This window comes from Schistocerca nitens, chromosome 5 (assembly GCF_023898315.1).
Source record: "Schistocerca nitens isolate TAMUIC-IGC-003100 chromosome 5, iqSchNite1.1, whole genome shotgun sequence".
NCBI lineage: Eukaryota > Metazoa > Arthropoda > Insecta > Orthoptera > Acrididae > Schistocerca > Schistocerca nitens.
In genome coordinates, this window is record NC_064618.1 from 572686880 (window position 1) to 572709473 (window position 22594).

The 22594-nt window shown below is 42.4% G+C and overlaps 1 protein-coding gene across 3 annotated transcripts in view; it reads right to left on the reverse strand.

Moving 5' to 3' along the window:
• The window catches only part of LOC126259398 (UDP-glycosyltransferase UGT5-like), a 112688-nt gene that overhangs the window by 62859 nt on the left and 27235 nt on the right, over positions 1-22594 (reverse strand). The window contains exon 1 of one of the 3 annotated variants that reach the window (XM_049956168.1): positions 3976-4056. The exons of the other annotated variants lie outside the window; for them this stretch is intronic. The gene's annotated coding sequence lies outside the window, so the exon portion shown is untranslated. Of the gene's footprint in view, positions 1-3975; positions 4057-22594 lie in introns of those variants that run through there. 3 annotated transcript variants of the gene reach the window in all.

Sequence of the window (22594 nt, forward strand, 5' to 3'; positions counted from 1 at the left end):
GTTAAGTACAAAACACAGCAGGTGAAAATAAAATGTAGGTACTGGTTCTGCGAGAGGCGTGTTCCTGTGAACATGTGCAGAAGAAGCCAGGTGAAAATTACATGGGTAGGTTGGATAATTAATAAGAAGGTACTGAAGCCAACAGGAAAAAAAGAAAATTATTGTACAATTTAATTAAATCAAGGGATTAGTTGATAAGAGACATCCTAAGGTATCAAGGAATTATCAGTTTGACTGTGGAAGTAAGTGTGACAGGTGTAAATTGTGGAAGAAGACCAAGGCTTATATAAAATAGGCAAGTCCAAATTGGTGTTGACTGCAGTTACACCTAAAATGAAGAGGCATGCACAGGATGAACTAATGTGGAGCGCTGCATCTACGGACTGAAGACCACCACAAGGCTATGAAAGATGTCAGTGCAACAGTATATTTTTGGATGTAAATTTATACCAGAGCTTCACTGTCACCCCGATCTTAAATGGCATATCAGGCCATGATAGAGAGCTCCTCACTCTACCTGACTACAGACCTCTCAAGAAAACAGTCCCATCCTGGAAGGCAATCAGATTTATGAACAAAGAGTCCCAGGAAATTTTTAGCCATATGCTGCAGCATCAAGACTGGAATTCAGTGCATAGAGTAGATGATGTTGATATAAAGTTTAACAAATTCATAAATGAATTCCTATCCCACTTTGAAGAAGCTTTTTCTAATAAGTTTGCTAGGAACAATATTTCCACATCCTTAAAGAAGCCATGGATCACAAAGGGTATTAGAGTGTGATGTAAATGTAAGAGGGAACTTTATAGAGCAACCAGAGGGTCCAGGGACAGAGAATTAATCAGACATTATAAAATGTATTGTAAAATCCTAAAGAAAGTTATTCAGACATCAGAAGCACTGTATTATGTAAAAGAAATTGATAGCTCCAATAATAAAATGAAGACTGCCTGTCAAATAGTTAGCAAGGAGACAGGGAACAATAAAAAAAGGCCCACAGAAAACTTCAAAATCAAACACGAAGGGAATCTTGTGCAGCAAAATTCTGAGATCATAGCTGAAATCTTTAGTAAACACTTCCAATGGGTGTCTGAGCAAATAGGCTGCAAGGGTTCTGTGAATCACAAACTGACAGAACAATTGTCTCCATGAAAACCAAGAACTCATGTGGGGTAGACAATATTTCTAGAAAATTGTTAAAACAGTGTTGTGCTTCTGTAAGCAGTATACTGTGTCACATTTTCAATGACTCTTTGCAACAAGGAATTGTTCCTGATAGACTAAAGTAGTATGCTATTGTGAAGCCTCTCTTTAAGAAAGTGTAGAAAACTGATGTTACAAATTTCAGACCAATATCTCTCCTGACTGTGTTTTTACAAAGGTACTAGAAAAACTTATGTATTCCAGTATTTTAGAACACCTACATAAATTCAATATTCTTAGCAAACATCAGTTTGGAAAGGTCTGTCAACTGAACAAACGATATATGCCTTATAGATAAGGTTTTGGAATCCCTAAATGAGAAAATGGTGACAACATGTTTATTTTGTGATTTATCTAAAGCCTTTGACAGTGTGAACCACCAAATACTATTACTGAATGCAGACCATCTAGGAATAAGTGGTGTAGCAAACAACTGGTTTCAGTCATACCTGACAGATAAGAAACAGAAAGTAGTCTTAGATAAGTCAGACAATTTGTGTGGTGGAATGATTTCATCAGAATGGAGAAACATAAATTGTAAGTGCCATAGGTCTCTATTCTTGGTCCTTTACTGGTCCTGTTATTTATAAATGATTTACCTTACTCTACCATGATACAGTGTAATTTAACCATCTTTGCACATGACTCGAACATAATGTTTAATGGTTATAAATGGGAAAATTAATATTATTATTATAGATTTAATGAAATGGTTTACTGCAAATGGTCTTTCACTAACCTTTAGTAAGACTAATTATATTCAGTTCACCCCAACTGCCAAAACTGAGGAAGAAATGACTGTTAAATATGCCACACAAGTCATAGAAAGAGTGGAAGTAACAAAGCTTCTAGGTGTGAAGATTGACTGTAGAGTGAACTGGTCCCATCACATTTTAGATCTTTACAAGAGACTCATCTCTTCGATTTTTGCAATGGGAATCATCTCTGACAGTGCAAACTTAAGCATTAAAAAAGCAGCGTACTATGGTTACTTCCATTCTTTGATGGCATATGGATTTATTTTCTGGGGAAATCAACCTTATGGAAAGAAAATATTCATTGCTGAGAAGCGTGTTATAAGAGTGATGTGGTGTAGACCCTAGATGCAGTTGCAGAAGCCTATTCCAGAATCTGGGAATTCTTACAACTACTTCTCAATACGTATATTCACTTACGTGTTTCATAAGTAAAAACACTGATTTATACAAAGGTAACAGTTAATGCCATCAGTACAACACAAAGAGGAACACGATTTCCACACTGAAGGTAAAGATTTGAAGGTTGTGAAGAAGCGTGTACAGTACTGTGGTATAAAGATATTTAATGCTCTTCCTTCAGAAATCAACTGTGAAATAGCCAATAAATCTACATTTAAAGAGCTTCTGAAGCAATTTCTTTTAGCCATGCCATTTTACAGTTTGGAAGAGTTTATGAAACGCAGTGAGAAACTGCCTTAAAATAAAATAAGATGCGTTATCATTTAAATTGAACACTAAGCTGTACATTATTGTCACATATGTAACACTTTTAGTGTTAACTGCTTATATTTAACCCTCTGGGTTATATGACCTTTTCATATTTAATTTACTATGTTTTATGCTTTGTAATCTGTAGGCCTAAGGTTTCTCATTTCATCATGTAGTGTTACGGATCATTGTAGAAATTACGTAACTTTCTAATCTTTACTTGTAAACATAGTGTATAAGTACTTGTCATTAACAATGTAAAAATTGACACACACTACTTCCATGTGAAATTCTCACAGTTGGATCCATGGTGTAAGAAATAAATAAATCAATAAACACACATTAGAGCCCGTTCATGTTGTGGTTCTGTGTAGTTAATGCGGTGGCTGTCATTTGAATTCAGCGCCATTTCCAGTGTCTCAAAAACTAATGAGGCGTCTGGCTTATGTTTCTCCTTTCTGCGTGTGCTCTTTGGGGCAGCTGTGTAGTTCGCTCCAAAGCATCTTTGTGTAGTGTGTAAATACTTGTGCCGGTAGTGTCATTCTGTACAGTGTACGAGTCTGTTTCTCTGGAATACATTTATCAACAGTCAAGATGTGTTTGTTGTAATCCAACCACCTATCCTCATGCACATCTTAACAAAATCGTGCACTTAAAAACTACAACAGTTCATTTTCAAAGTTGTCCAGTATCGTACAGCGTATGCATTCTGTATCATTAAAGTTGACTGCATCACCTAGGACGAATATTAAGTCGCTATCAACAATTCCTGCTGTTCTGATTGCAAAGAAATGTTTAAAAGTGCCGGTAACTCAGTTGTCGCCCGAATGACAGCCCAATTTTGAGGCTGCTCTGGAGCCAACGAACTACACAATTTTACGTCTACTTTAGCAACTCACCCACTGCATGCTGCTGATCATTACATGCGATTTATAGAGCACTTTTTGTCATCTAAAAATATCACTTCATTGTCCCATAAACAACGCAGCGCCTTTCAGTCCCTTAACAGGAAAGCAGAAACGCCGAAATGCAAGTATGTGAGGCCAACTGGTGCAAAGTAAATCAATAAGTAAGAAAATGTTACTGACAACTGGCGGAAACTTGATGGTTTTTCTGCTGTCTAGATTCGTCCGTGATAACTTTCCAGCGTTTCGAAAGCAAACATAAAGCAAAGTACTATTTTGAACATCACTTCACACGTATCTCCTACAAGAAAGATTCGATGTTTCCCACGGAAGTCTTAAAACATCAGTGATGTGTGAGCAAAGACACGAAAGTAAATAAAACAATAATTCTGTTTACAAACCACTTGTTACAAAATCGAGCATCCCGCGTCCGCCCGGCATACACCAGGAAAACAATTGCTACTCACTACTGGCGAGCGTCCCACAGCGTTGGCTGCCAGTGGTGGGGGAAGAGACGTGTGGTGGGTCCGGACTCCGGTCAAGGTCACCGCAACAGCTGGCCAAAGCAGCGTCTGCTCAGCTGGAGAGTGCAGCACAAGCAAATTGCAAATGTGCTGAGTAACGGTGATGCTGCGAATAGCCCTTTCTCTGAAGCGACCGTGTAATCGTAACATCTAGGGTGGAATGTAATGGCAGCAATTATATGGCGTGACAGAAAATTTCATTTGAGAAACCACTAACGCATGTCTAAACAAAGAGACAATGTTCAGTTCGATAAGGGATACGATAAACTACGGTATGCTTCCTATGTGAAACAAATGGCATATAAAACTACTTCTTTGTATAGATATAGGGCACTGAAAACGTCGAAGCTGAGTGATCTACTTCGAAGTTGTTACCGGCCAAACCAAATACCGGGAGTATGCTGAGATGAATTGTTTAAGGTAACTGGTATTGCGACTGTATCGTGGAAACGGATAATCTGAGTGACAGGTTACTCGTTAACGCATTTCTCTCCAGACAATCTACTTACAACTTTTCAAACATTCTTTTAAAGTAAATCAAGCGATGCATCGCAGTTTTGAGATGAGATTACACTCATAGCTAAAAATGACTCAGCAGAAGAACTGGAATAAGGTGCCGCTACAAATAAGAGGTAGGCTTATAAATATTTCTGTGAAAACAACTTGTTTGCAAACGCAAATAAGACAATATACAGACAATTACAGGCCGAGTGGTTCTAGGTGCGTCAGTCCGGAATCGCGCGACTGCTACGGTCGCAGGTTCGAATCCTGCCTCGGGCATGGATGTGTGTGATGTCCCTAGGTTAGTTAGGTTTGAGTAGTTCTAAGTTCTAGGGGACTGATGACCTCAGATTTTAAGTCCCATAGTGCTCAGAGCCATTTGAACCACTTTTATACAATTACAAACACCGTACTCACTTGCGCAGTGAGAGGCCTTCAAATCTGCGTCCGATCGTCATGGATTTAGGCTTTGCATATTTTCCTTAAATGGATAATGTGAATACTAGGTCGATTTTTCTGAATAGCACGCAACAGATTTCCTTCTTCGTCATGTACGAATCATAAAGGTAAAATTACGGTAACTATTGCTCGACCAGGTATACAGTGTGTGAAATCGCCATTCTTCCCGCGCTCCATCCCCTAATAGTATGGAAAGAAAAATGAGTTTCCGTATAAAACAATGCTACATATTTTACAACAAAGTATGGATGTAATCGATGGATTTTCGTCGTTTACGTTTCTGACCGACCATAGTCCAGCGCTGATGCAACCCTCTATTTAACAGCACAAAAGTTATTAGACCACTGCGTTTCGCACTGCCTAAATGCCAACCTAATTTAAGTGGCCTTTCTCTTGCAGGCCATGAACTCATCGCTGGAACCGACCCAAATACAGACTACCTTATCTAACCCATCAATCGCAAATTAAGTCTGCAACTAATCTTTTCTTTGCTCCGCTGTCATATTGTTCATATCCTTAGGCTCACATCGCACCTATCAATCCCTCCACACACTGATTGCCTACAGTTTTTTCCATATAATAATCTCCTCAATACTTCCCACATTCCAATCCCACACACAGTGAGCTGGAGCCCCATCTTTTTATTCTGTATGTAAATGATATGACAGAATCATTTTTGGGATGACATTACACTCATAGCTAAAAATGACTCAGCAGAAGAACTGGAATAAAGTGCCGCTACAAAAAAGAGGGAGGCTTATAAATATTTCTGTGAAAACAGCTTGTTTACAAACGCAAATAAGACAATATACAGACAATTACAAACAAACTACAAAGACTAACAATATCTGCCTTGGACTAGGTAATTTAGTTCTCAAAAAGGAGAGAATTACAAATCCTTGGGTCTCATCGTTGATAGACAGTTGACATAAGGGGACCATGTCAGCAAAGTTTGCTCAAAAATAAGCACTATCATATTATTAATGAGAAAGATATCTAGGACAATAAACACAATCACTCTATTAACAAATGGCCTAGTGTGACCCCACTTGTCCTGCTGCGTTATAGGCTACAAAAATGCAATAGTGAATCTTTAGAAGAAAGGATTGCAAATTTGACCCCAAGAGAATCACGCAGAAATAAATTCAGAGGACTAAATATTACGACTTCCAGACTGTCCTTCACTGTATACATTTGCAAAAGTTACGCATTCGAAAGCAAACACTACCGTACTGTTAATTAGAGATATGCGATTACAATATGCGAAATAGGGACACTTATTATCTGCGTAAGAAACGACTCAAATTAACCGGAAAAGATGCCGTAACTGTGTGGCGCATTTTATACAATAAATTTACATTCAGAATAAAATGCCTTGTAAAGGGGTCATTTCCAAAATCAACTGTTTCACAATAGAATTGCCACAATTTAATCTTCGTACAACTCAAAGGATGAATGAAATAAGTGTTAGTGTCAGTGGCGTTAAGAAACAGCTGAAATCGTTAAAATTGAACAAAGCTCCAGGGGCGGATGGAATCTCTGCCTGCCGGATTCTATACTGAATTTGGAGTTGAGTCAGTCCCTCTTCAAACTACAATCTGTCGTAGATCCCTCGAACAATAAACCGTGCCCAAAGGCACAGGTAACACCCGTCTACAAGAATGGCAATACAAGTGATCCACAAAACTACCGTTCAATATCCTTGACATCGATTTGTTGTAGAATCTTAGAACATAATCTGAGCTCAAACATAATGAGACGTCTCGAACAAAATGACCTCCTCAATGCTAACCAGCATTGATTTCGAAAACATCGATCATGTGAAGCACAACTCGCACTTTTCTGACATGACATAGTGAAAGCTTTCGATCAAGGCAATCGGATAGGTGCTGCATTTCTTGATTTCCAAAAGCCTATGCTTACTGTCAAAAAGTATGATCATACGCGATATCAAGTGAAATTTGTGACTGGGCTGAGGACTTTCTCGTAGGGAAGACGCAGTATGTTATCTTGGATGGAGAGTGATCATCACGAACAACTTAAATCGGAAAGAACACATAGAAAATGTTGTGAGGAAGGCTAACCAAAGGTTGCGTTTTATTGGCAGGACACTTAGAAAATGTAACAGACCTACTAAGGAGACTGCCTACACAACACTGGTCCGTCCTCTTTTAGAATGCTGCTGCGCGATGTGGGATCCTTACCAGGTAGGACTGACGGAGTACATCGAAAAAGTTCAAAGAAAGGCAGCACGTTTTGTACTATCGCGAAATATGGGAGAGAGTGTCAGAAATGATACGGGATTTGGGCTGGAAATCATTAAAAGAAAGGCGTTTTTCGTTGCGACGGAATCTTCTCACGAAATTCCAATTACCAACTTTCTCCTCCAAATACGAAAATATTTTGTTGACACCGATCTACATAGGGCGGAACGATCACCACGATAAAATAAGGGAAATCAGAGCTCGTAAGGAAAGATACAGGTGTTCATTCTTTCCGCGCGCTATACGAGATTGGAATAAAGAGAATTGTGAAGGTGGTTCGATGAACCCTCTGTCAGTCACTTAAATGTGCTTTGCAGAGTATCGGTGTAGATGTAGAAATAACTTCAGGTATGCCCTAGGGAAGTGTGTTATGACCCTTGCTGTTCATGTTGTATATTAATGACCTTGCAGACAATATTAATAGTAAAATCAGGCTTTTTGCAGATGATGAAGTTATTTGTATTGAAGTTCTGTCTGAAAGAAGCTGGATAAGTATTCAGTCTGATGGCGGTGGTGCAAGGATTGGCAACCTGCTTTAAATGTTCGGAAATGTAAAATTCTGGACTTAACAAAATGAAGAATGACTATAACACCAATGAGTCACTGTTGAAATCCGTCAACTCATACAAATGTCTGGGTGTAACACTTTTTAGAGATATGAAATGGAATGATCACATAGGTTCAGTCGCGGGTAAAGCAGGTGGTAGAATTATTGGTAGAATACAAGGAAAGTGCAATCAATCTTCAAAGGAGATTGCTTACAAATCACTCATGCGACCGGTTCTGAAATATCGCTCAAGTGTGTGGAACCCATAAGAGGTAGGACTAACAGGAAGTATTTAACGTATACAGGGAAGGGCAGTATGAATGGTCAACGGTTTGTTTAAGGTGGGAGAATGTCACAGTGATACCGAAGGCACTAAACTGGAAGACGCTTGAAGACAGACGTAAACTATCCCGAGAAAGTCTATTAAAAAGTTTCAAGAACAGGTTTTAGATGATTACTCTAGGAATATATTACAACCCCCTCTGTATCGCTCACATAGGGATCGTAAAGATAAGATTAGAAAAATTACTGCATTCGCACAGGCATTCAAACATTCATTCTTCCCGCGTTACATACGCGAATGGAACGAGAGGAAACCCTAGTAACTGGTACAATGGGACATACCGTCTACCGTATCTAGATGCAGATTTCTTCCGTAATTCAAGATTTATTTGCAGTTGCTTTCCTTGTATCAATATTTGTCTGCCGAACTTCTGCAACTGTGCTTTTTAGGGACATTCACTCCTCTTCAAATAAACTGCCTACTGTGATATACACTGAATAGCCGAAGAAATTGGTACATCTGCCTAATATCGTGTAGCGCCTTTCCGAGCACGCAGAAGTGCCGCAACACAACGTGGCATGGACTCTAGTAATGTCTGAAGTAGTGCTGGAAGGAACCGACACCATGAATCCTGCAGGACTGTCCATAAATCCGTAACACTACGAGAGGATGGAGATCTCTTCTGAACAGCACGTTGCAAGACATCCCAGATATGCTCAATAATGTTCATGCCTGGGGAGTTTAGTGGCAGCGTAAGTGTTTTAAACTCAGAAGAGTGTTCTTGGAGCTACTCTGTGCAATTCTGGACTTATGGGGTGTCGCATTGTCCTGCTGGAATTGCGCAAGTCTGTCGGAATGTACAATGGACATGAATGGATACAGGTGATCAGACAGGATGCTCACGTACGTGTCACCTGTCAGAGTCGCATCTAGACACATCAGTGGTCCCATATCACTCCAACTGCACACGCCCCATACCATTACAGAGCCTCCACCAGCTTGAACAGCCCCTGCTGACATGCAGGGTCCATGGATTTATGAGGTTGTCTCCATAACCGTACTCGTCTATCCGCTCGATACAATTGAAACGAGACTCGTCCGGCCAGGCAAAATGTTTCCAATCATCAACAGTCCAATGTCGTTGTTGCTGGGCTCAGGGGAGGCGTAAAGCTTTGTGTTGTGCAGTCATCAAGGGTACACGAGTGAGCGTTCGGCTCCGAAAGCCCATATCGATGATGTTTCGTTGAATGGTTCGCATGCTGACTCTTGTTGATGGCTCAGCATTGAAATCTTCAGAAATTTGCGGAGGGGTTGCACTTCCGTCACACTGAACGATTCTCTTCAGTCGTCGTTGGTCCCGTTCTTGCAGGATCTTTTTCTGGCCGCAGCGATGCCTGGGATTTGATGTTTTACCGGATTCCTGGTATCCATGGCACACTCCTGAAATGGTCGTATAGGAAAATCCCCACTTCATCGCTACCTCTGAGATGCTGTGTTCCATCGCTCGTGCGCCGACTGTAACACCACGTTCAAACTCACTTAAATCTTGACAACCTGCCATTGTAGCAGCCGTAACCGCTATAACAACTGTGCCCGACACTTTGTTGTCTTATATAGGCGTTGCCGACCGTAGCGCCGTATTCTGCCTGTTTACGTATCTCTGTATTTGAATAAGCACGCTTGGAAAAATATGGAAATTTGTGGTAAGTTCCTATTGGACCATACTGCTGAGGTTATCGGTCCCTAGGCTTACACACTACTTAATCTAACTTAAACTAATTTACGCTAAAGACAACACACACACCCATGTCCGAGGGAGGACACGAACCTCCGACCGGGGGAGCCGCGCGAACCGTGGTAAGGCGCCCAAGACCCTGCGGCAACCCTCGCGGCAATACGCATGCTTACACAAGTTTCTTTGGTCCTTCAGTGTTCATTACCAGATTATCTACAGCTTCAGAGAACTTCAAACGCACAGCATTAATCAATACTTCAGCGTTCCTCAATACTTCAGTACCCAAAGTTTTTCATGCGATTCTCTTAAAATTCACCTTACTTATACATCAGTAATAAGTTTTGCTTGAATCTTAATCTGTTCCGGGTGAAAATTACAATCCGGTATCCGATTTCGAAGTTTTGTAAGACCACGATGTAACCCAGATGGTATCTTTCCGCCTTTCCAGGTTTTCCATTATGCACCTCATTTCTTGTTATTTTCGAAAAATACATTTGTTATTACTAGATGAAATTTATAGGGGGTTTCAAGGATACTTTCTTCTCTTTCATTACCGTTATCTATCCCGTATTTTTCCTCAAATCTGTCTTCTATTTCTTCTCCTATTGTAGCGTTCCAAGACTCATGATTATTAGATTTTTTCTCCGTTTATATACCGGTACTGAGATACTCGTTCAATACCTCGTACACACTTATATTTTCATCTCTGCTTGTGACGCTCATATGTTTACTTGTACTACTCTGTTTGCGTTTTACTCTCTTCTGATGAGAATAATTCTACTACTGACCTGTTCGCAGTAACTCACTTTTTGCTCTGTCTTCCTGTTCATAACGAATTGTACTCCTGCTGTACTATTTTATGCCTTTGTTGATGTTATCCAGTATTCTTCTGAGCAGATTATTATCTGCTTTACAGTTCACTTCACTGACCACCTACTACTAGACTGAACTTTTGCATTTCCCTTTTCAGATTCTCTAGCTGCCTATACCACACTCAGACTTCTGATATTCCACGCTCTGATTCTTAGAATATTACCTTCTCATTGGTGTTTTGATCAGTTTCTCATAGTTACCACCCACTGTGCAGTCCTTCCCCAGAGATCTGAACAAGGGGGTAGCCCAGATTTTTTGCCAGTGAAGATATAATTATGACACTTATTTAGTTAGAGGCCACATTTCCTGTGTCAGTGATTACATGAATACCTGGTGTCCCAAAGGACAGATACCACCTGGAATGTGCAGCTGTGATACTTATTCTGTAATAGAAGATGGAGGGGGCAGAAAGGAAAGGAAAGGTACTAATGATATCACTTGCATCAGGACTTTATGCGGAATCAGCAGCGACGAGTGAAAATGTGTGCCAGACCGGGGACTTGAACCTGGGATCTCCTGCTCACTAAGCAGTTGCGTTAACCACTGTGTCACGCGGACACAGTGTTTACAACAAATGCGCGGACCACCTAAATACGCTCCCACCTATAATCCGTTCATCATAAGAATATACGTGATGTAAACATTGCACTATGTATTCTTCCACGTTTGCTGGAACCTCGTTGGATTTCATTCTCACGTGGGACTGCAGCCAAGCTGTCTCGAGTACTGTCAAGTATGATAATAAGTGTACGTTTTGTGCTGTGCGTTACGCGGACACCGACTTGGGACAACAGCATTACCGGCGCATTTAACTTGAACAGCTAGCCTGTAGTGACGCGGCCAGCTTCAGTTTACACGTAAAAATGAGGTGCAATACAGCTTCGAATGTCATTTATTTTTTAACCAGAATGAAATAATACACTGCAAATCTCACACAATCCGCTTCTTAGACGACTACACGAAAACCGCAACACGTTATCGTTTTTGGCTAACGTACTGTTTTAATTAAAAACAAAAATTATGAAAATTCCTGACCTAACTACAGGGTAATCGTTTTGCATAAGCTGTGTGTAACGTAAGAGAGTATTGAAGGATTTCATCGTATAGTTAAATATTGAAGCCACTGAAGGTATTACTTACAGTCGGTCGTCTGGTAATCTCTTAGCTCCTTCCTTATCCGAATCCGAGAAATACATTTCAGTGCTGGAAGTGTCACCCGCTACGTTGATAACGAACCTGTCAACAACAGAATCCCCGAAGCCAATCACAGGCGCAGCACTTTCTCTTCATCTTTTATGACGAACCGTTCTACACCCCGCCAGCGTTGGGCAGTAACGTGTGAAAAAGCTGCGTGCATTAGTTCCAGTACGTCTGGCAGCTTAATAGTCTTGTTACTTCTCGGGCCAAATCCCTCAGCTTGGCTCCAGATCCGTTCTGTTGGGTTCATATAGTAATGTTACAGTAGCAAATGTAAAAATGCAGCATTTGTATGATGTGCTCGATGCTGTGAAAAAGATTGTTTTTCATGTTTCTACGATACTTATTTACCTCTGTGATATAAAACAATGGACATAGTCCAAAAAAAAAGGATTTGGCTTTTCATTTTTGCCTTAAAAATTAAATTGTTATGTTTTCTTAATTTAAACAACTTTTATGAACAGTCTTTCATAAAACATCGATAATTAAGAATTTGTATTTGAAATGGAAACAGGAATTTCGTGCCCAGTATATAATGAGAAACAAGAAGACGTGTATTATTCATAAAAAATGATGAGTTTTATAATTACGAGATGTAGGTATTTCAAATTGAACGAGAAAAATTATACTAGGGAGATTTGAATTAGTGCACGAATATCCGCATTTCGTTCTTATTCAATTACATTACCGACTGCGCTACACGTTCAATGTGGATACACTTATCAACTGCAGTATATACAACGCTGTGGAACTTCAAAGCCGATTATCTCCGTAAATTTATGAAAAACATTAGGAACAGTCTATTTCTCGGCACTTTTTAACCGTGTTCCACGCGCGTGTTTCCCTACCTGAACAGAAAGCAGGCTCAGCCATTTTCATACTGCATATTGCAATCAGAGCACAACGCTGCAGAGGCTGTGACTGTCCACGATTTTTGAAATAAAAACTACGTAGCTAAATCGCGATTAAGTAAAAAGTTGATGACTATTAATACATTTGAATATCTTAAAGTTTCATTTTACGTAACTTACTAATAAGATATCTAGTACATAAGTAGGACCTACTTCCAACAGCGTAACAACAGCGGTGTACGCGTGCTTCGGCTTCTGACCAATCAGCGCGTTTGTGTTTGTTTACATCAGGTTCATTCTTACGAGGAACGAATTACAGTGCCACTTATCCACAGTCCCCGTCCACATCGTCCATGTTCGCTAATTTTATATTCCCTCAAGAGGTCGAACGTAAATGTGCGTCTGTAATGAAGGCTATGAGTTAATTGTCCATCGAGGTGAAACAATTATACGAATGTGTAGTGTCTGTTCTTACAGACTTGTCAAACAGAACGGACACGATGAGGAATCTTCAGCTGTGGTACATAATATGTATTAGAAGGTGGAGGGGCCAGAAAGGAAATGAAAGGGAAGGAATTAAATGATATCAGCTGAAGCGGGACTTTATGCGGAATCAGTGGCGATGAGTGAAAATGTGTGCCAGACTGGGACTCGAACCCAGAATGTCTTGCTTACTAGGCTAGGATTCCCCATAAAGTCCCGAAGTACATCGACATCTACATCTACATCCATACTCCGCAAGCCACCTGACGGTGTGTGGCGGAGGGTACCTTGAGTACCTCTGTCGGTTCTCCCTTCTATTCCAGTCTCGTATTGTTCGTGGAAAGAAGGATTGTCGGTATGCCTCTGTGTGGGCTCTAATCTCTCTGATTTTATCCTCATGGTCTCTTCGCGAGATATACGTAGGAGGGAGCAATATACTGCTTGACTCCTCGGTGAAGGTATGTTCTCGAAACTTCAACAAAAGCCCGTACCGAGCTACTGAGCGTCTCTCCTGTAGAGTCTTCCACTGGAGTTTATCTATCATCTCCGTAACGCTTTGGCGATTACTAAATGATCCTGTAACAAAGCACGCTGCTCTCCGTCGGATCTTATCCCTTCTATCAACCCTATCTGGTACGGATCCCACACTGCTGAGCAGTATTCAAGCAGTGGGCGAACAAGCGTACTGTAACCTACTTCCTTTGTTTTCGGATTGCATTTCCATAGGATTCTTCCAATGAATCTCAGTCTGGCATCTGCTTTACCGACGATCAACTTTATATGATCATTCCATTTTAAATCACTCCTAATGCGTACTCCCAGATAATTTATGGAATTAACTGCTTCCAGTTGCTGACCTGCTATATTGTAGCTAAATGATGAGGGATTTTTCTTTCTATGTATTCGCAGCACATTACACTTGTCTACATTGAGATTCAATTGCCATTCCCTGCACCATGCGTCAATTCGCTGCAGATCCTCCTGCATTTCAGTACAAATTTCCATTGTTACAACCTCTCGATATACCACAGCATCATCCGCAAAAAGCCTTAGTGAACTTCCGATGTCATCCACAAGGTCATTTATGTATATTGTGAATAGCAACGGTCCTACGACACTCCCCTGCGGTACACCTGAAATCACTCTTACTTCGGAAGACTACTCTCCATTGAGAATGGCATGCTGCGTTCTGTTATCTAGGAACTCTTAAATCCAATCACACAATTCGTCTGATAGTCCATATGCTCTTACTTTGTTCATTAAACGACTGTGGGGAACTGTATCTAACGCCTTGCGGAAATTAAGAAACACGGCATCTGCCTGGGAACTGGTGTCTATGGCTCTCTGAGTCTCGTGGACGAATAGCGCGAGCTGGGTTTCACACGGTCGTCTTTTTCGAAACCTATGCTGATTCCTACAGAGTAGATTTCTAGTCTCCAGAAAAGTCATTATACTCGAACATAATACGTGTTCCAAAATTCTACAACTGATCGACGTTAGAGATATAGGTCTATAGTTCTGCACATCTGTTCGACGTCCCTTCTTGGAAACGGGGATGATCTGTGCCCATTTCCAATCCTTTGGAACGCTACGCTCTTCTAGAGACCTACGGTACACCGCTGCAAGAAGGGGGGCAAGTTCCTTCGCGTACTCTGTGTAAAATCGAACTGGTATCCCATCAGGTCCAGCGGCCTTTCCACTTTTGAGCGGTTTTAATTGTTGCCCTATCCCTCTGTCGTCTGTTTCGATATCTACCATTTTGTCATCTGTGCGACAATCTAGAGAAGGAACTACAGTGCAGTCTTCCTCTGTGAAACAGCTTTGGAAAAAGACATTTAGTATTTCGTCCTTTAGTCTGTCATCCTCTGTTTCAGTAACATTTTGGTCACAGAGTGTCTGGATATTTTGTTTTGATCCACCTACCGCTTTGACATAAGACCAAAATTTCTTAGGATTTTCTGGCAAGTCAGTACATAGAACTTTACTTTCGAATTCATTGAACGCCTCTCGCATAGCCCTCCTCACACTACATTTCGCTTCGCGTAATTTTTGTTTGTCTGCAAGGCTTTGGCTATGCTTATGTTTGCTGTGAAGTTCCCTTTGCTTCCGCAGCAGTTTTCTAACTCGGTTGTTGTACCACGGTGGCTGTTTTCCATCTCTTACGATCTTGCTTGGCACATACTCATCTAACGCATATTGTACGATGGTTTTGAACTTTGTCCACTGATCCTCAAAATTATCTGTACTTGAGATAATACTTTCGTGTTGAGCCATCAAGTACTCTGATATCTCCTTTTTGTCACTTTTGCTAAACAGAAAAATCTTCCTACCTTTTTTTAATATTTCAATTTACGGCTGAAATCATCGACGCAGTAGCTGATATCATTAGTTTCGTCCCTGTCCTTTCCTTTCCTTCCTCCTCCCTCCACCTTCAGTTACATAATACGTATCGTAGCTGCAGATTCCGCGTTGTGTCTGTTCTTTGGGACACCGCACATTCATATAATCACTGACATTAAAAACGTTAAATATTTTACGAAGTGATAGGAATTATGGTAAAATAGCAATGATTATAAATCAAATTGTGATTGGTAAATGAGATGCGCCAGTCCGGCAATAGACTGCCAAGTATCAGCATCATTGCACGAGTTAGGTCTTATTCTTTTTAAAAAGTAGTCTGATCTAACACAATGAAGGACGTGAAGGAGCTAAGTGGTGTACAAAACTGGAAACGAACTACTGAACGAAAAATGTAAGATACCGGCGAAACTTAAACATTTGGTGGCTATAAATTCAGAATCTATCATGGCATGTTTCTTTTAATTAATTCTGTTATTGATCATAAATTTTTGTAATATGGAATCTTAACTTCGTAGGGTAATAAAAATGTATGAAAATTGAAAACGTTGAAATGGGGAATAAAATAAGGGGACACCAAAAAGTGTCAGGACTAGGGTGCCATCGTAAGTAAATCTAGTTAGTCCTGCTGAGAAGGCGATGGAGACCATTCCCTTAAAGACGCATAATGTGCATCCACAGGAAGTGTGGCCTCTAACTGAAAACTTGCCATGATTATCTCTCTATCGGCAAAAAAAAAAAAAAAAAAAAAAAAGAATCTCATTGGCGCATGAGAATTGCAGAGATTTGCAGAGTGGAGAACGAACTCACTTCTCGGCAGGGGCACTCCAGTTCGAGGGACAGTGAAGGACAATTCTGTTCGAGGCAAAGTAGAGTACACTTTGGTTGGAGGAGTGGTAGAACAGACTTCAGCTTGGAACTTGGTGGAAACTTCTAGTCGAGGCACGGAAGAAAACACTTGAGTTAGGTATGGCATCTGGAGATCGGAGGCAGAGCTAATATGTGGCAGTTTGCGACCGATCGTGGCATCCACTATGCTTCACACATCTGAGGGTTGAACGTGGCGAGAGATTGCAGCTTAGGCGAGCAGGACACAAGAATCAATGAGCGTCTGTAGGTGCAGTGTTATGATAGCCTCATTTCAGAACTCAGTATTTTTGCAACTAGTTGGAGGCTCTTTATGTTGCGTGCAGGGACAGTTCTTTCATTCTTCTAGCAAATTTAGGCAGTCGCTGCGCGATCACCATGTAGTTATCGTCTCATGAATCTTCTATAGATTATGGTCTTATCCCATTCACACAAATTATACAAATTTTGCTGAGTTAATAATTAATAGTTTTCTTATTCTCGGCATTGCTTGCAGTCGAAGTGAGCCTGTAAGGATTTGTTATTCATGTACATCAATAGGAAGTTTTAAACGGTATTTATGGGGAATAATTCTGACCGGGAATCTTTCGTGTAGAAAAGTGCAACCAAACCAGCCTTCGTTTAAGTGCTGTAATTGTTTTCAGAAAACAAAATTTGAGTCATAAGTATGAGTTTCATAAACGTATCTTCTTAGTTTGGGATCTGCAGCAAAATGAAACTAGGGTATGACATGGCGGACACATGTTGCCAGGAATTTCTTCCCGTACTCTACTCGTGAACTGTAGGATAAAGATATTAAGTCTCTAGATATGTATCTTGAAGACTTTGCAAGTATTCAAACTAGCTACGAGAGCACCATGCTCTTTCTCTGACAGTAAAGTCAAAATTGAACATAAATGTGCCAAGAAGTACCTGCCAAAGTTCAATCTTGGAGCTGTACTTCCCACACTAATAAAAGGAAGATAAACAGAATGGGGACAACAGGGAATGCTACAGTAATAGACGGTCAGAACACATATTTTTCCATAACAATTACACCATATTTAATGATCTACACTGGAAACAAAGTAATAAAATTTCTTGTCTTGTCAAGTGAATCAGTTATTTTCTGCCACGTGGAACTTGGTGTAATATTACGAAAGCATAAATTTCGAACATTAACAAGCCAACTTTGGTATTAATAACACTCTTTTGTGCAAAATTTGTCGTAAGCTTATGTAACCATGTGACACATTTCTATTTTTAAGGTTTACTTATCGCCGTCAGACCTGATGACGGGTACGAGCATAAACGCCAAAGTAGCCTAACGGTATTCACTTTTCCTCCAAATACTATGTGGTGACTTCGAGAAAAGTTAGTATTTTGCGTCCTGGATAAAAGTAGAAAAGTCTAAATATCGTGGGAGGCGAGGACACTATCGAATAGAATGAAGGCAAAAGATTGTGCGAGATATAACGAAACCTGTTTAGCTACAAACACACATCTTTTTATATCAGCATGTGTTATCGTTCTGTTTGTTAAGGTGGTTGAGTGGCTTAGAGATGTACACTCCTGGAAATTGAAATAAGAACACCGTGAATTCATTGTCCCAGGAAGGGGAAACTTTATTGACACATTCCTGGGGTCAGATACATCACATGATCACACTGACAGAACCACAGGCACATAGACACAGGCAACAGAGCATGCACAATGTCGGCACTAGTACAGTGTATATCCACCTTTCGAAGCAATGCAGGCTGCTATTCTCCCATGGAGACGATCGTAGAGATGCTGGATGTAGTCCTGTGGAACGGCTTGCCATGCCATTTCCACCTGGCGCCTCAGTTGGACCAGCGTTCGTGCTGGACGTGCAGACCGCGTGAGACGACGCTTCATCCAGTCCCAAACATGCTCAATGGGTGGACAGATCCGGAGATCTTGCTGGCCAGGGTAGTTGACTTACACCTTCTAGAGCACGTTGGGTGGCACGGGATACATGCGGACCTGCATTGTCCTGTTGGAACAGCAAGTTCCCTTGCCGGTCTAGGAATGGTAGAACGATGGGTTCGATGACGGTTTGGATGTACCGTGCACTATTCAGTGTCCCCTCGACGATCACCAGTGGTGTACGGCCAGTGTAGGAGATCGCTCCCCACACCATGATGCCGGGTGTTGGCCCTGTGTGCCTCGGTCGTATGCAGTCCTGATTGTGGCGCTCACCTGCACGGCGCCAAACACGCATACGACCATCATTGGCACCAAGGCAGAAGCGACTCTCATCGCTGAAGACGACACGTCTCCATTCGTCCCTCCATTCACGCCTGTCGCGACACCACTGGAGGCGGGCTGCACGATGTTGGGGCGTGAGCGGAAGACGGCCTAACGGTGTGCGGGACCGTAGCCCAGCTTCATGGAGACGGTTGCGAATGGTCCTCGCCGATACCCCAGGAGCAACAGTGTCCCTAATTTGCTGGGAAGTGGCGGTGCGGTCCCCTACGGCACTGCGTAGGATCCTACGGTCTTGGCGTGCATCCGTGCGTCGCTGCGGTCCGGTCCCAGGTCGACGGGCACGTGCACCTTCCGCCGACCACTGGCGACAACATCGATGTACTGTGGAGACCTCACGCCCCACGTGTTGAGCAATTCGGCGGTACGTCCACCCGGCCTCCCGCATGCCCACTATACGCCCTCGCTCAAAGTCCGTCAACTGCACATACGGTTCACGTCCACGCTGTCGCGGCATGCTACCAGTGTTAAAGACTGCGATGGAGCTCCGTATGCCACGGCAAACTGGCTGACACTGACGGCGGCGGTGCACAAATGCTGCGCAGCTAGCGCCATTCGACAGCCAACACCGCGCTTCCTGGTGTGTCCGCTGTGCCGTGCGTGTGATCATTGCTTGTACAGCCCTCTCGCAGTGTCCGGAGCAAGTATGGTGGGTCTGACACACCGGTGTCAATGTGTTCTTTTTTCCATTTCCAGGAGTGTATTAATCAACAACATTGCTGGCGGCGATCAGAGACTGTTTTCTGAACTGCTGACTCATTCTGGGATTCGTGTAAGGAACGCCGGCAAGTAATTCATAGAACAAGAAAAGATCAAAGAACGGGAGAAGCGTGTATGTCTCCAGTCGGTAGCGTTCACGTCTACGGCTTTTGTTTATTTTCTTCTATCATGGAACGATTTAAAAACGTGGACATCACCTTACTTCAGATTTGTGTGCAATGCGATCATGTGAGCTTCAATACCATTATAATCTGTAAAAGTTTCCTTAGGATCAGAATACGTTTGTATTGTAAGAGCTTCAATTTTCTACTTATTGTACATTCTTCTAGGCACAGTGTTTTCTTTAAGCACTAGTTTCCTCGAAACTATGATCTTCATTACCTGCTTGGTGATAATATCGCTGCCGAAATTGTCATAAGAAGTAGGTACACTATACGATCGCCGGCCGGAGTGGCCTAGCGGTTCTAGGCGCTATAGTCTGGAACCGCGCGACTGCTACGGTCGCAGGTTCGAATCCTCACTCGGGCATGGATGTGTGTGATGCCCTTAGGTTAGTTAGGTTTAAGTAGTTCTAAGTTCTAGGGGACTGATGACCACAACAGTTAAGTCCCACAGTGCTCAGAGCCATTTGAACCATTTTGAACTATACGACCGTGGGATTACACGGTCCAGTCACATTAATGTGAGCACCGTCTATGTTCGATGTCAGCGTGCAGGCGGCAGGTGGCAGCAATATCACTGAAGAGTGTAGAAAGATTATCGGGGTACGCCGTTAACAGTGCAGTCGTTGTAATGCGGAAATGGAGTGATTTATCTGACTTCCAAAAGGGCATGATCATTGGTTTTCGGGCTAAGGGTTCATGCATCCATGGTGACTGCTCTTCATCGGCGACGAAGCATGGAATTTGCACGCCAGTAGAGCAACTGGTGGTACACTGAGTGGCGAATGGTGACCGTTTCAGATGAATCACGTTTTATGCTTTATCAGACAGATGGCCTTTGGAGTGTATCGCCTTACCACAGTCGTCAGAAGGTTCAGGCCGGAGGAGGGAGCGTTACGCTCTGGGGGATGTTTTCATGGCATTCCCTGATTAATCTCGTCATTCTGGAAGCCACAATGAATCACAACCATTCATGTCCATCCCGACATGTAGCGGCATCTACCAGCAGGACAATGCGATGTGCCACATAGCTCGCAGAGTACGTGAGTGGTTCAAAGAGCACTACGATGAGTTTACCATACTCCCCTGCTACCAACCCTCTCCACCCCCCTCCCCCCCCCCCGCCCCCCGAATTTAAATCCAATCGAGAAATGCGGGAATCTGTTCGCGCCGTGGATCATCAAGTATTACACCTAGCCCCCTGGCCACGGCATTGGAGTCAGCATGACTCCACGTCGCAGTTGGTAACTTCTAGAGCCGGCCAGAGTGGCCGAGCCGTTCTAAGCGCTACAGTCTGGAACCGCGCGACCGCTACGGTCGCAGGTTCGAATCCTACCTCGGGCATGGGCGTGTGTGATGACCTTAGGTTAGTTAGGTTGAAGTAATTCTAAGTTCTAGGGGACTGATGACCTAAGAAGTTAAGTCCCATAGTGCTCAGAGCCATTATCAACTTCTAGAATCTCAGTGACCCTTTTTTTGCACGTCTGCGCTGCAAAAGGTGGCTACTCTGGCTTTTGACAATTGGTCACCTTAATGTGACTGGACCGTGTACGATCAGCTATCTAAAACCGTGTAGGTATTCTTATGCACTATTTTCACCGGCAAATTAACAGGACGAAGTTGTATAAGTTGTTGACAGTTCGGTAGCTACCTTCTGCTAAGATCAAGCACGTCAGGCAATGCGTCCATTAGCGTCGATTTGACGGTATGGCATGAGTGTAGTTGCTGGACATGTAGTTCTGTATAACAAGATCTCAGTAGGTGACTAATTTGATGAGTTTGGAGTACTACTCAAGACTGAACATGTCCTTCAAGGCATTCGTACAGGGCACATGCGAGTCAGCTAGATGTGTTGTTGTCAAAGATATCATCGCCATCTTGAAACGAAACATGTACTCGAGTTCACCAACTACACACATGCCTTACATTTAGATCGACACTGATGGACACACACTGGCCCAGGATATCAACCAGGTTGTCGCGAGAGTAGTTTACCGTTTCTCCATGCCATCAGTGGCTCAAATGGTTCAAATGGCTCTGAGCACTATGGCACTTAACTTCTGAGGTCATCAGTCCCCTAGAACTTAGAACTACTTAAACCTAACTAACCTAAGGGCATCACACACATCAATGCCCGAGGCAGGATTCGAACCTGCGACCGTAGCGGTCGTGCGGTTCCAGACTGTAGCGCCTAGAACCGCTCGACCACACCGGCCGCCCGTGCCATCAGTCCTCATTCATTTTAGCTAAGGCAGAGATGGAGTCCGAACACCTCAGCTGCGATGCCGTGCTATTGCGGCGCTCGTAGACTGAGAATCCAGTTTATCTCCTTTATGAAACACCTATAAATCCTTTAGTTTCCACGTCGCACTGGAATACGCACCACACACTGCTCAATTGCTCTCATTGTAATGATATGCCTGGCTGTCCAATAATTTGTCATAAACGTCGACAGACGGCGCATCCGAATTGACAAGTGAGTACAGTGGCCGCAAGTATGCAGCTGACCACTGCAATTGCAACATCACTAAGTCTACTTCTACACATATTTAATATAAAGGGAAGGATACATGATTAAGCTTGTAGGTGGTTTGGGTATATACAGGGTGTAACATTTAGTAGACAGAGATGCTGCCTCTGAAAGCAACAACCAGGCTGGGCACAGAGACGAACTCAGCTTCGAAGAGAGATGCTGCTTCAACTCTCTGCTATAGCTCACCAGTCCCAGTGGGTAGCTCGTTGTGGTTTGCCAGTTTCTGGTCAACCCAGAGACCTATAGCCTGGGTAGCATACGGAACAGGGCAACAGTCGAACAGCCTCTCTATTGAGCTACGTCTAACATGAGCAACGCGCAGTCTTGCCCTATCTTGTTGAAAGATAATGTCAGAGGGACCGCAGGCCTTAACACCTCAAAAATGTTATGGCAGCT